Below are 15,220 nucleotides of genomic sequence, written 5' to 3' on the forward strand. Positions count from 1 at the left end.
TGAAGATGAAGACATGGTTTGTTGTGACTTTGAATGGCTTGGGGCCTGAGTATAAGTCTTTTGACACCTATGTGTCTATGCGGGCTCTGAAATGCCTCATTTCAATGAGCTAGTTGCATTGCTTATCCATGAGGAGGTTAAACTTGGCTTGGCTATAGGGTCAAGCAGTTCTAAAAATAAGGATGCAGTTTTTTATTCCAATCATACGGCCGTGGCAGTCGTCGTAGAGGCTATGGGTCTCACTAACATGCTCAGGTATGACTTTTTCAGCCTCTTTGTGTTGCTCCATTTTACTTTGTGTTATGGGTTTAGATAGGCCTGAAAAGGAAGGAAGAGCAATGTCCTCATCTCTTCTTCTCTTTTCTTCCACAACAGCTTCTTGATTATGAATCTCAACCAAATAAGCATAGGCTGAAAATGAATCCACTGGTGCACTCCATCAGGTTCTCCCTCGTATACTCTGACTTGTGATCCGGGTTTTTTACAAACCAAATTTCTACCACAAAATTTGGTCGAAGCCCCTATCAAGAGCCTTACCCATAGCTTAAACCCTATATCTTATCACTTTGGGTTTACTCTTCAAGCACTAGGTAAGTTACATTGCTTCTCGGTTATGATAACTCTAGCAAGTGGAAAAATAATTTTTAGGAGGGATGTCAATGTAAAGGATAAAAGGGATGGGTTATCTTAGTGAATATGGAAATCGATTACACTTAGGGGTTGAGTGAGTGGTGCAAAGATTTTTCCAAAGGACTAGCCTCCAACTACACTTGGGTTCCACCTATATCACCAAGATTTGGGATCTATCACCATCATTAGAGGATACCTCACCCTTATACACAAGTCAATGTTCACATCATGGTGTCATTTGGATCTTACACAAAAGCTTACAAGTATGGACCCCCTCTGTCACATACTTATATGTATTTATATATATATATATATATAAGGAATTAAAGTCAAATCATCTTTTGAAAGCCATTTTTTATAATTTTAATAAATCCCATGAAAAATCAAATTTCAAGAAAATTATCGTGTTGCATGATCGGTTTTGACCTGGTCTACAAAGTTGCAAAAGAATTTTTTTTGGATTCTTCATTGATTGGAAGTTACGAAGGTGCAGAGTACTAGCTGCAGGAAATTTTCTTCTCTCTTTCACCCTTATCACATCAATTTTTCATTTTATCCTTGTTGTAAATATATTATAATAATTTTATTTGGGCACCCACCTCTTCTAATCTAGCTCCCTTTCTCTAGCTTGTCTACCACCACCCTTAGCTTCTTGCATGATGACTAAGGTGTGGACTTATCCCATCCACTATTCTCCATTTTATCAAAGATGCCATACATTATCTAGGATTATGTTAATCAAGAAGGTTAGGTTAATATAATCTCTCATGAAAGCTATGTAAGGTTCCCATGGAGATATAAAGAAGGACACAATCACAAGCACATTAGAGCACTCTAGATCACCAAGCCCAAAGGGGAGCCACTAAGAGCACTTTGCATTCTCCCTTTGACTAGGTGGTGCCCTACTTTAGCTCTCTTAGTGAGAATTGGAGGTTGGGTGGGTAAGAGGCAATCCACTCATCTTTTCAGCCCTCAACTTGCATCAGCCTTTTTCAGTCCTCAACTTGCATCAACAAATTCAGACTTTGATGTTTTGCCATTTTCCATGCAATCTAATGCTTGCATCCAAACACAAGATTTTGCTTCATCCACGTCTCCTTCACAAGCTTCATCGGTCCTTTTAATTCTCAACCCATATGATGCCAGGAGGCATATTTCACGGTGGATTCTGTGCCATGGTGGATTCTGTGAGGTTTTACGGTGGATTCCGTAAACTTTGATGACCGGGGCTCATACACAAAGTGGATTCTTTGTGCGCAAAGTTGATGGGGACGCCTTCCTTTTCGGGCGTTTCATTAATTTAGTGTGTACATGGGTGATTCCATAGTGGGTGATTCCGCAAAATGCATATTAAATTAATAAACGTTTATGAGTTTAGAGTGCGCACTCGTAATAAATTAAGGTTAGGATTGATTTCTAACTAGTTGATTTATTTATATAGCTGAAGACTGCTAAGTATTCACTTTTGTCGGTTTAATTGTATTATTTTACTAACGATTGTGAATGCTTCAGTTGATGTGTAGAGATAGCAGCAGTGGCGGAGGAAAGCATTGGAGAATAGCCAGTATTCGATTTATCATGGGCGCCACGCCTATATTTTGTCACGCCTATATTTTGTCGCGCCTATTTATTGAGGAGTTGGATATTTATTATTATTTTGTATGCGCATGGGCGCACGATTATGTTATTTCTACTTGGACATTATATTGGGCATGCTAGATTCTTTGGGCATCGTCCGTTAGCTTTATTCCTATTTTGTGTTAAAGCAAACTCAAAAGCTAAAAGCTTGCTATTTTGTAATTTGGGCTATTATTTGAGCTTGAAGATGATTGATACATAAAATACATGCTTTGTGGAGCGCTCACACAAGGCATGGGGGGAAGATTGCACCCAATTGGTCTCTTGTTCATGTCGTTCATGCTTTTTACATTGAAATTTGTGCAAAAAGTAGAGTTCTATTGTTCTTGGGGACCTTCCGGCATTCACTACGCGAGCGTACAACATCCGATTTGCGCACCAGTGGTATCAGAGCGAAGCTGAGATCAAGAGCTTCCAATCGCTACCCATCTTGTGCGAAGGCGGGGCTCCTGGAACGATCGGGCTCTAGGATCAATCTCGTCGCGAACGGTCGATACAGGCAGATTCCTGGCGGTCAAGAACCTCTGTTTCCATCATCAGACTGCAAAGGACCAGCTTGCAGAGGCAGAGGACCACTTCTATCTCTCCTACATCAAGTCGTCAAAGACCAGAGATAAGTCATTAACTCCATATATTTCACGGTGGATTCCGTGCCACAGTGGATTCCGTGAGGTTTTACGGTGGATTCCGTAAACTTTGATGACCGGGGCTCATACACAAAGTGGATTCTTTGTGCGAGAAGTTGATGGGGACGCCTGTCCTTTTCGGGCGTTTCATTAATTTAGTGTGTACATGGGTGATTCCATAGCGGGTGATTCCACAAAATGCATATTAAATTAATAAACGTTAATGAGTTTAGAGTGCGCACTCGTAATAAATTAAGGTTAGGATTGATTTCTAACCAGTTGATTTATTTATATAGCTGAAGACTGCTAGGTATTCACTTTTGTCGGTTTAATTGTATTATTTTACTAACGACTGTGAATGCTTCAGTTGATGTGTAGAGATAGCAACAGTGGCGGAGGAAAGCATTGGAGAATAGTGAGTATTCGATTTATCATGGTCGCCACACCTATATTTTGTTACGCCTATATTTTTTCACGCCTATTTATTGAGGCGTTGGATATTTATTATTATTTTGTATGCACATGGGCGCACGATTATGTTATTTCTACTTGGACATTGTATTGGGCATGCTAGATTCTTTGGGCACCGTCCGTTAGCTTTATTCCTATTTTGTGTTAAAGCAAACTCAAAAGCTAAAAGCTTGCTATTTTGTAATTTGGGCTATTATTTGAGCTTGAAGATGATTAATACATAAAATACATGCTTTGTGGAGCGCTTACACAAGGCATGGAGGGAAGATTGCACCCAATTGGTCTCTTGTTCATGTCGTTCATGATTTTTACATTGAAATTTGTGCAAAAAGTAGAGTTCTATTGTTCTTGGGGAACTTCGGGCATTCACTACGCGAGCGTACAGCATCCGATCTGCGCACCAGTGGTATCAGAGTGAAGCTGAGATCAAGAGCTTCCAATCACTACCCATCTTGTGCGAACGTGGAGCTCCTGGAACGATCGGGCTCTACGGTCAATCTCATCGCGAACGGTCGATACAGGAAGATTCCTGGCGGTCAAGAACCTATGTTTCCATCATCAGACTATGAAGGACCAGCTTGCAGAGGCGGAGGACCACTTCTATCTCTCCTACATCAAGTCGTCAAAAACCAGAGATAAGTCATAAACTCCATATATTTTACGGTGGATTCTGTGCCACGGTGGATTTCGTGAGGTTTTACAGTGGATTCTGTAAACTTTGATGACCGGGGCTCCTACACAAAGTGGATTCTTTGTGCGAGAAGTTGATGGGGACGCCTGTCCTTTTCGGGCGTTTCATTAGTTTAGTGTGTACATGGATGATTCCATAGCGGGTGATTCTGCAAAATGCATATCAAATTAATAAATGTTAATGAGTTTAGAGTGAGCACTCGTAATAAATTAAGGTTAGGATTGATTTCTAACCAGTTGATTTATTTATATAGCTGAAGACTGCTAGGTATTCACTTTTGTCAGTTTAATTGTATTATTTTACTAACGACTCACTACAAGATATAGACCTTATACTGACGTTTAAAGCGATGAAAATACAAACAACAAAATTTGCCCCTGTCATCGCAAAAAGCGTTGTTATTGATGACGCCATAGAAACGTCGTTATATGCGTCGCTATTTGCATCGCATTTGCGTCGTAAATAGCGACGCATATAGCGACGCAACCAGTAAAGTTGTGACGCTCATAGCGAGGCCAATAGCGACACGAGCAGTAAATTTGCGACGCAAATAGCGACGGTAACAGGGAAAAACAAAATTGTGGCAGGGCAGCAAGCTGCCCTGCTACATATAGCATTGTGTGATGTATGAGAGACATACAAAATAGTTTCTGCACTACTGCATACAAAGCGTTTGCAAACAAAAAGAATGTATACTGAAATCATAAAACTGATACATGAAATAAATACATGATCGCATAAAATGCGATTGGTACAATCATGAAAGGATATCACTAATACATAGAAAATGTCTACATAGATCAGGCGACTAAAAACTAAAGGTATGTGAGCTCCAAGGATCCAAGGGCGAGCTAGAAATCCTCGTCCCCCGAAAGCTCGTCCCGCCGCAAAGGAGCATCGAACGGATTCTGCAGAAAAAGAAACAACATATCAATCCACCATACAATAATGCATTCAAATATCTCATGGTAACTACGGACAAGAAAGATGAGTGACTTACAGGGCCGCCATGTCTATACAATCGGTCGATCAATGCGTTGAGACCGTGCCTCTCTGCATATCGAGTCTCAAGGCCTTGCGGATCGCGATTTGTAATGGAGTGCTGCAAAAAAAACAAAATGCTAACTGTTAGAAACATGATTGTCAGTACAAAGAATATTTCAAAAAAACAAATAAGCAAAACAAAAGAGAAACTTACAAAGTCCTCCAAATATGACCTGTGGCCGCCACTCCCAAGATGATGCACCACTCTGGCCTCGAGTTGTGCCCTCGCCGCCTCCCGCTGCTGACTCCAACGTCCTGGCGAATCTGTAGCCTCCTCCCTCAGTCAGCGCCAGTCGTCTGCATCTAACCACTCGGGCTTTGCAGCCCCACTCTTGATTGCCTTGCGTGCGTCGGATCGTCTATGTGACATGTATGCACGCATGCAATCCATCATCCAGCCCATAGAGAATCTATCTACTGCGGCGGCTGGCACCGGAAACTCCTCGTGCAAGGATGCTACTATGTAGTCCTTGCTCCCCTCCAGTATGTTCTTCCAATGATCTAGGACGTTGTGCCGAAAAACTTGTTGGCACAACTCTCTCATGCAAGCCATCACCCTCCTCCCCTCATCATTCATGATGATGGCTCCTGACCTACTATCAACTAGGTATCCATAACCCCTAGGAGTCTACCTAAGATGGGTCCTCTCCCATCTCCGTCCACGCTCCTGGGCATATCCAGGAGACCCCTGTACATCCGGTGTACCGACGGGGGTACCCTCTCTCGGAGTGCCACTCAAAGGGGTGCCACCAAAGGGGATGCCACCAAAAGGAGTGCCACCAAAAGGTGTGCCACCTGCTGACGGCTGCGCAAAAGCCGGAGTAACTGGAGTAGATGTCCCCACAGGTGTGACAAATCCTGGAGGTGACGCAGCTTCAGCTGAACAACGAGACGAAGACACCACGTCTGTGTCTCCACAGCAGCGAGACGGAGACCTGAGAGAACGCATCATACCCGTCGGCATGTGGATAGACTTGATTATTTGCTTCACAATGCGCTCTTCTTTGGTAGAAAAAACCCAGGGAGCGCGAGGAAGCTGCACTCCCCCTTCAGCACTCGACTGCGGCCAAAGCGCCTCCATCTTACCTATCTCCTTCAAATCCATTCGTGACCCTATAGTGTCTCTCTTTCCTGTGATGTGGTCTCATAGCAAACTGCCCACATTCTTGAAAATATGCATGGGATCCAATAAGTGGTTGACCTATAAGTGGGTCCAATATGGCAACTCGTAGAAACTGAGAACCGTCGCATTCCATTTGGATGTGATTCCGGGTTTACCATTTTCAGCTCATACCAACTTGCAGCGTTTATACGTGCTGGAGGTCGTCCAAGAAAACCTTCCTTGAGTTCATGATCCTCCGGCAAGAAAGCGGTATGTCCTTGATATACCATCTTCTTCATGGTTCGTGACCTTCGGGAGTCTAATTGTGGCCCACACAATGGATATGCATGATAACCTGAGGTAACCAGACTTGTAAGGTGAGCCACGACCTAGTGAATACTTGATTGAATGAAATAAAATATAGATATTACCAGCGAGAACGGAGGTTTGCTCACCTGAGCACTCTCCCAATCTCGGAAAGTCATGCATCGTCCACATGAGAATGGCTCGAATGTTGGCTGACCGGCCGACCATCGCGCCTGCTCATACCTTGCACAGTCACCCCCTCCTCTCACAAAATCTTAAGCTCATCGACTAATGGACGAAGATACACGTCCATATTTTTTTACTTTGTAGCAGCCCGGGACGAGCAAGCTAAGGATGAGATGTCCTTTCTTCGTAGAAAGCCATGGAGGGATGTTGTAGTTGACAAGCACTATAGGCCACACACTGTAAGAAGTCGAGCGCAGACCGAATGGGTTCACACCATCCATGGCGAGACCGAGCCGAAGATTCATTGGCTCTCGCGCAAAGCCTGGGAAGGTAGAGTCAATGTGGCTCCATGCGCGCGAATCCGCTGATATTCGTTGAACTCCATCCATGGACCTATTCTGCACATGCCATGTTGTCAAGCTTGCCATGCCAGACGTGCAAAACATGTGGTTTATGCGGGGGATGAGCGGAAAGTGTCTGAGAACTTTTTGAGGGATGGTTTGCCCTTGCAAGTCCTATCGATACCTGTGAGCACCACACTTTGGACATGTCTCCATAGTCTCGTATTCATCTCGAAACAATATGCAGTCGTTGATACATGCATGGATCTTATTGTAGTCCATGCCAAGCTTCCGTAAAACATGTCGTGCATCATCACGAGACTCAGGCATGGTATTTGCAGGTGGTAATATATGATATTTCAATAACCTGAAAAAAATCATCAAGCACCTTGAAAAAGCACAAATGTTTGCAATAATACTGTTTTAAAAAAAATCAATGAAGCCTATGTGCAAGGTACTTGAATAACTCAGTCACACTCGTATCGCTCCAACCGTATTTTGCTTGCACACTTAAGAGTGCAAGCAATGTCTTCAACCGAGATATTCGGCACCCATCATATAATGGTATGGATGCTTCCTCTCTAAGCGGGTCAGATGTCTCAACATCCATGGGAATCAATGCATCGATCATTGCCTCCATCTCAGTCTCCAAGATTGTAGGTAGGTCAGGAAGGTTGTCTGTCTCCTCTGGCATTGACGGTATAGATGGGCCTTGCGAGTGGTGGATTGGCTCCTGCAATCCATCCATCACACGTCCACGAACTCTTCTAATTGGCCGCAAAGGGTGCACTCCCCCTTGGGTCGAGACATCACCCCCTGGATAGAAAATTTGCCAACAAGACCCAATCTTATTGTGTATGGTTTTCAATTAGCTTGCGAGTACAATGCATGATTAATATTAACTTCAAATTACCATTTGTTGAAAATCCACAATCGCCTGATCAATGATCTTAAACTCGCCAAATCGTCGTACGTGTTCTATAGACAATCGACGTTTTCGTCTAATTGCCAACTTGCATTGAGAGCAAGGACATGGGACATGCTGATTAAGATACGTCTCGCGGTCTTGAACAATAAGACCTTCTTCGTTTTCCATCTTATCTACATTACAGCAAACGAGGCTTAAATGGATAGCTTTATGGAGATGTACGTCAAGTTGCAAGTTGACCATAAATCTTGCATTGTATATAGTAGTTGAGAGATTTTTCGATGTTATATCTCGGCCTTGTATCATGCTCAAGGATTTGTTTGTCCCGGTAGATAATTATTCGTTATTGTAAAAAACTGCACTAGAGGGCTTTGAGTATAAGTAATCCATTTTGAGCATCATTGAGGATCGATCTCTTAGTCTAATAATAAATCAGTCTTAACAAAAAGCATCTTAGAAATGTGGTTTTTTTGTCCTAGGATCGCGTATTAAAATTAATGCGTGCCATCTATGAAATTTATCAACTATAGTAATAAAATTTATTTCAATCAATTCTACTCATAGTCATAAGACCTGAGAGAAAATATCATATACTCAATTTAAGGGATTCTTCTTCTATAACAATACTTTTGGGTTCATTTTGATGAAGTATCGTAATGACCATTAGCTAGGGTATCATTTTCTTTTAGTCCTTCCGTTGACTAGTTGGCATGATTTCTAATTTGTTATGCCTATAAAGTTAATAAAAAAACAATGAATTATGCATATCACAATTAGATCCCCTACTTGGACATTATGAAGGACATGACCATTTTTAAGCCATCTTAAAGAGTCACCAATGTATGTGGCCCATGGCAAAGCACATTGCATACCATTATCGATAAGTCTATTATCTTAAATTTCCTTCCCCTCCCTCTCCCTCTCTTTCTCTCCCTCTCTCTCCCTCTCCCTCTCTTTCTCTCTTTCTCTCTTTGTCTCTTTCTCTCTCATTTCCTCTCCTAAACAAGCAAAAAAGAAAGTGATTCAAACATTAAACAAGCAAGAGGGAGAGTGAGAGAGAGAATGCACACTCTCTCTCTCACCCTCACCCTCTCCCTCTCCCTCTCTTTCTCTCCCTCTCTCATTTCCTTCCCCTCCCTCTCCCTCTCCCTCTCTTTCTCTTTCTCTCCCTCTCTATCTCTCTTTCTCTCTCATTTCCTAAACAAGGAAAAAATAAAGTGATTTAAACATTAAACAAGCAAAAGGGAGAGGGAGAGAGACAATGCACTCTCCCTCTCTTACTCTTTCTCTCTCTCCCTCTCCCTCTCCCTCTCTTTTTCTCTTACTCTCTCGTTTCCTCTCCTAAACAAGCAAAAAAGAAAGTGATTTAAACATTAAACAAGCAAAAGGGAGAGGGAGAGAGAGAATACACTCTCCCTCTCTTTCTCTTTCTCTCCCTCTCCCTCTCCCTCTCCCTCTCTTTCTCTTTCTCTTTCTCTCCCTCTCTTTCTCCCTCTCTTTCTCTTTCTCTCCCTCTCTCATTTCCTTCCCCTCCCTCTCCCTCTCCCTCTCTTTCTCTTTCTCTTTCTCTCCCTCTCTATCTCTCTTTCTCTCTCATTTCCTAAACAAGCAAAAAATAAAGTGATTTAAACATTAAACAAGCAAAAGGGAGAGGGAGAGAGACGATGCACTCTCCCTCTCCCTCTCTTTCTCTCCCTCTCTTTCTCTCTCATTTCCTCTCCTAAACTAGCAAAAAATAAAGTGATTTAAACATTAAACAAGAAAAAGGGAGAGGGAGAGAAAGAATGCACTCTCCCTCACTCTCTCTCTCTTTCTCTTTCTCTCCCTCTCTCATTTCCTCCCCCTCCCTCTCCCTCTCCATGTCTTTCTCTTTCTCTTTCTCTTTCTCCCTCTCCCTCTCCCTCTCCCTCTCCCTCTCTCTTACTCTCTCGTTTCCTCTCCTAAACAAGCAAAAAAGAAAGCGATTTAAACATTAAACAAGCAAAAGGGAGAGGGAGAGAGAGAATGCACTCTCCCTCTCTTTCTCTTTCTCTCCCTCTCCCTCTCTTTCTTTTTCTCTCCCTCTCTCTCCCTCTTCCTCTCTTTCTCTTTTATTTCCTCTCATAAACAAGCAAAAGAGAGTGATTTAAACCTTGAACAAGCAAAAGAAAGAGAGAGGGAGACTCACCGATGAGATATGGTGAGCGTGGGGTGGCTTCTCTTTGCGATAAAGGCTCCTCCTCTTCTTCGCGAACAACGGCGGCAGCGGCGGTGGTGGTAAGTTTTCTTCCTCTCCTTCTCTCACGATGGTCGCTCTCTCCCTCGCTCTCGCTCTCAAAACTCTCAATGGAGCAAAAGAAATGAAAAACGCGCTCAGGTTTCGGCCGTGTTTTTTCCCTACGGCCCGTCGCTATTTGCGTCGCCAATAGCGACGCCGCTATCTACCGTCGCTAATCGGAATCGCTAGTGGCCCAAATCCTTGTAGTGACTGTGAATGCTTCAGTTGATGTGTAGAGATGGCAGCAGTGGCGGAGGAAAGCATTGGAGAATAGCCAGTATTCGGTTTATCATGGGCGCCACGCCTATATTTTGTTACGCCTATATTTTGTCGTGCCTATTTATTGAGGCGTTGGATATTTATTATTATTTTGTATGCGCATGGGTGCACGATTATGTTATTTCTACTTGGACATTGTATTGGGCATGCTAGATTCTTTGGGCACCGTCTGTTAGCTTTATTCTTATTTTGTGTTAAAGCAAACTCAAAAGCTAAAAGCTTGCTATTTTGTAATTTGGGCTATTATTTGAGCTTGAAGATGATTAATACATAAAATACATGCTTGGTGGAGCGCTCACACAAGGCATGGGGGGAAGATTGCACCCAATTGGTCTCTTGTTCATGTCGTTCATGCTTTTTACATTGAAATTTGTGCAAAAAGTAGAGTTCTATTGTTCTTAGGGACCTTCGGGCATTCACTACGAGAGCGTACAGCATCCGATCTGCGCACCACCATATGTGGCTGCATCTATGGAAACAAATGATGTTCTTGCAACCATATCTTCCAACCTCTTCTGCATGCCAGTATTTCCAAATTTTAGCTCTATTGGAAGACTAGTTTGTGTTGCATGTATTTACCATATTTCCAAAATACTAACCTTTTTGCTTCTACTACACAGTAGGCTATATAATCTTTCTTTTCATACTGTAAATTGTCGAAAAACTATCACACCAAATGTATCTTCTCTTGTATCCTTCTTTTTACGGTATTTGGGATGTTTCTCGAGCCTTCTCTTCTATCTTAACATCCAAATTTTTGACCTTTGCATAGATCTCTATCAAATTTAGCCTCAAATCACACATGCCTTTGATTAATTTATCCACATTATCACCTTTAAGAGTCAAACCAACAGGTATAGCCAGTTGTTTCGCCATAGCTACAAGCACATTGTCTGCAATTTTAGTCCCCTTCTGAGCACTGACAGTTGTGGTTCCTATACCCCATCTTAATTTCATCTGCTCTCTCTTTATCAACATATGCACTGCTTCAGTTACATTAGCCCAATCTAATTTTAACCCTATTTCAGAAGAGGCATCTTCCAAACGATCACTCAGCTTCTCCTGCAAGACAAGATCTACAGTCTTAAAAAACAAATCAATTTTTTGACTCCCCAATGATTTTTGCTCATCGGCATCCAATTGCACATACCAACTTTCAAATTCACGGAGCAAAGTTGTAGCAACTAACCCTTTATTGGGATTTTCAATCCAATCTATACATATCTTTTTAGTTACCAATCTTGCATATTCCAAGAAAAACTCTTCTCTCAAAGCTTTCTTAAAAATTGCCCAATTAGCATCTCTTCTATGTAACTCATCAATCTGATCACGCAATGCATGCATGGCCAAATGGAAGAAATATCGACTCCATGCATACTACAACACCCCATGAAACAATATCTTTTCTTCATACAACCGGATGAAGGCTAAAACATTTTGACCTTTAAACTACTTCAATTCTTGTCCCACTTCCTACAATGCATTCATGGCTAAGGAATCAATTCTTTTTGCTTCCTGCCGAGTTTGCATCTATTGTTGTAACAACAACTATTGTTGGCGATGTTGCTGCAACAAAGAAGTCATCTATTGTAAAGCATCACTACCACTTGAAGTTGTAAAATCCCCCATCTTTACACACGTGCTAACGACTTTCACATCGCGTTCACCACTGTTAGAGAGTTTGGGCAAAAGTCTACTGCGGGGATAAGAGATATCAGGGTAAAGGGAGATTCAAGGAGAGGAGTAGATGGAAGAAAAGGGGACTCAAAGAAATAGGAGACATAGAAAAAAAACTCATAGAGATGAAGCGTGATAGTTTATTTCTGCATTATGAGAAGATAAATCTCTTGTAGACAAAAGCGTACATAAAACAATACCTTTCTGTATGCTGCTCAGACCACCAGTCTGATGCTTCCATTGGCTCCAAAAGGGGGGTAAAAAACCAGCATGACTGGCCTGCCACATCGCTCCTTCTTCATCTCTCACTTCGGAGTGTTGTTCACTGCCCGAAAACTGCAATCGCACATCGCGCAATTTTTCCAATCCTTCTTTGTACATAAAATCCTCTCAAAATGGCTAAAAGCTATATGCTTTCTTTTACATGTCATCCTATTATAGAAGTTTTCTATAGTTCTTGGATTTTATTTACAAGAGATAATATCTAAAATATCATAAATTAACTAAACTTGCCCAATAATCTAATATATTTGGACCATCCACACTACGAACACTAACAAATGGTATTGATTCTCTAGATCAATAAGTAAGCTGCACTCTAGAGTTTTTTACACTATGTGCGCGTAGTAGCGGCATGACAGTGTGCATGTTAAACAAAACCAAAGATCTCTTACAAAGAGATGGTGTGATTGTCTTTTTATGCATAATAAACAAGAAAAAAAGTTGGGAATCATCCATCCATCTCACACACACTCTCCCTCATGTGAACTTTATGACAATGAATCTTCCATTCCATACACTCATATCCCCCCACTCTTGCCCAAAATTTATAGGGCCAAAGGGTATGTTGGTAGGTGGTGCACAGAGATTGAGAGGTCACTTGCCTAGATAAACTCAATTTTAGCACAATTTCCATAGTTAATGTGGACACCAAGGGAGGAGAAAGAGGAAGAAATGCTCCTCAAAGCTAGAATATAAGCCAGGTAGACTATCTGCTTGAACACATAGAGAGTGGATTTACATCCATTTTTGTGTCGTAGCTCTTGTTCAAATTCTAGCTATTCTGAATTGATGTGCTTGAAGGCAAGACAATCCAAGGGAGTTTGCATAATCCCATTTTTATTTTCATTCTTTGCTCCCCAATCCATCAGTCTTGCTAAGTTTAGGGTCTGAAATATATGTTGTGTATTGGGAGCCAATAGAAAATGCTAAAGTACTTTACGAGGAGCCTTTCCGCTCATATATTTATAATGAGGTGTTTCATGTTTTAGGCATCTCTCCTCACTCATATCCACCTCTATACAGAATACAATCTTGGAGACATGTGTGTATCATGTTATATTAGAGTCCAAGCTTGGTCAACATCTTTTTCACCTTATCTCTTGATGTAGGGAGGACATTATTTGCAAGTAAAAGCTTTTAAGATAGTAACTTTTAATGTTTCGAACAAACATTAAGTTGTCATAAAAGAAACTACCTTTATATATTTGTACTTTGGAATCATGCTAATTCCATACCTCATAATTTCCAGCCCTTGCCTATGTAAATATACCCTTAACTTTGGAGAGGAGGAGTTAGGATAAAGAAGGCAAGATTTCTTTATGTTAGCTTCCTTCTTGCTAGATGAAGCATCAACCATGGCTGTCATGTATTTTTGGAACTCTCATCATTAATACATGGCAAGCTGTCTTGGTGCAATAGTTCTTTTTTTATTTCATGTCTATTTCAGTTTTAGTTAGATTTCTTTTCATAGTTGAATGCTTCATTACATTGGTATCAAAGCTTTAGTTTAGATCATGTCAGAATTCATTTTCATGCAATAGATTTAGTTGTAGTGACTAGGGAGTGAAACCGCAGTTAAATTCAATCACAAGAGTTATTTCTTCCATAACCGTGGCCTGACATGGAGAACTCTTACAAACCATGACTAAGATGGAGGTTCTTGGTATGAACCAGTGGACAATGGAGGGCTCCAACCAATTTGGCAACTCATGACCAAGTTTTGGACCAAAAATTGGGGTAAGTTGGACAAAACGAAGGTTACAAGATTTAGTTTGGTTCAAACTTGAGTTACTTTTCAAGAACATGGGTTTCTTCCTTTTTTCCTTCAAGCTTCTCTCAAGAATCCATGGCCAAAGGCTGAGCAAGATCTCTTGCCCGTGACTTCTATCATGCAAAAGGACTTCATAGCCTTGTCCTCCATCCTTGAAGCTTTCAATGGAATGGTGGAATGGCACCATATGCTTCACTTTTGTCCAGGAACATAGCAGTAGGCAGCAGTGTGAATTGCGCATGTTGCATATTCTTGCCTATTTCTTGCTAAAGATGAGCTATGGATCTCAAGTTTCTTATGATTCATACTTTGTAGCACTTGACAAGTGATTTCCTTCAAGCTTTGGCAATATTTCTGTCTATTGTGGACTCTTCTCTCTCCCATGGAACCCTTCTATTGACAGTTTTGGACAGCAAACTTATTTTCACAAATTTCTTATCAAGATCATGGGGCTTTTGGTCAATTTCACTTCTTGAAGCCTCTACACAAAGGATAGTACCAACATTGCATGGATTTTCCACCATTCTGGAAGAATGGAGTGGATTCTTGAAGGATTCATGCAAGGGGCAGCCAATGTCATTTGAAGGAAGGGAATTATTGGATTCTCTTTCAAATTTTGAAGTTTCTTTGAAGCCTACTTCATACAATGAAGAGTAATCAGCATCTTCAACTCAAGTGGCATCTCTATTGAAGCCTTCTTCATCAAGTTTTGGGTCCAATGGTTCATGGGAGCACTCTTCATGAAGATTCTTGATCAAAAAGCTGGATATTAGCGTTGGAAAGCTAAAATGGGGATTTCTTGGATTAATAGAAGCTAAAGTCAAGCTCTATTTTGCTGAAGCCAAGTTCTATTTGTGGGAGATTCCTTCATCAACAACAAAACTCTTCTCCTACCAACTTAAGAGGTACTCTAATCATTTTTAATCTCTCTTTAGATCCTCTTGTTGAGCTAAGTCCAATTGATGAAAGAGGGATTAAAATGATAAAGAAT

Source organism: Lygodium microphyllum, chromosome 26 (assembly GCF_053477565.2).
Source record: "Lygodium microphyllum isolate KBCC chromosome 26, Lygodium_microphyllum_v1.1.10, whole genome shotgun sequence".
NCBI lineage: Eukaryota > Viridiplantae > Streptophyta > Polypodiopsida > Schizaeales > Lygodiaceae > Lygodium > Lygodium microphyllum.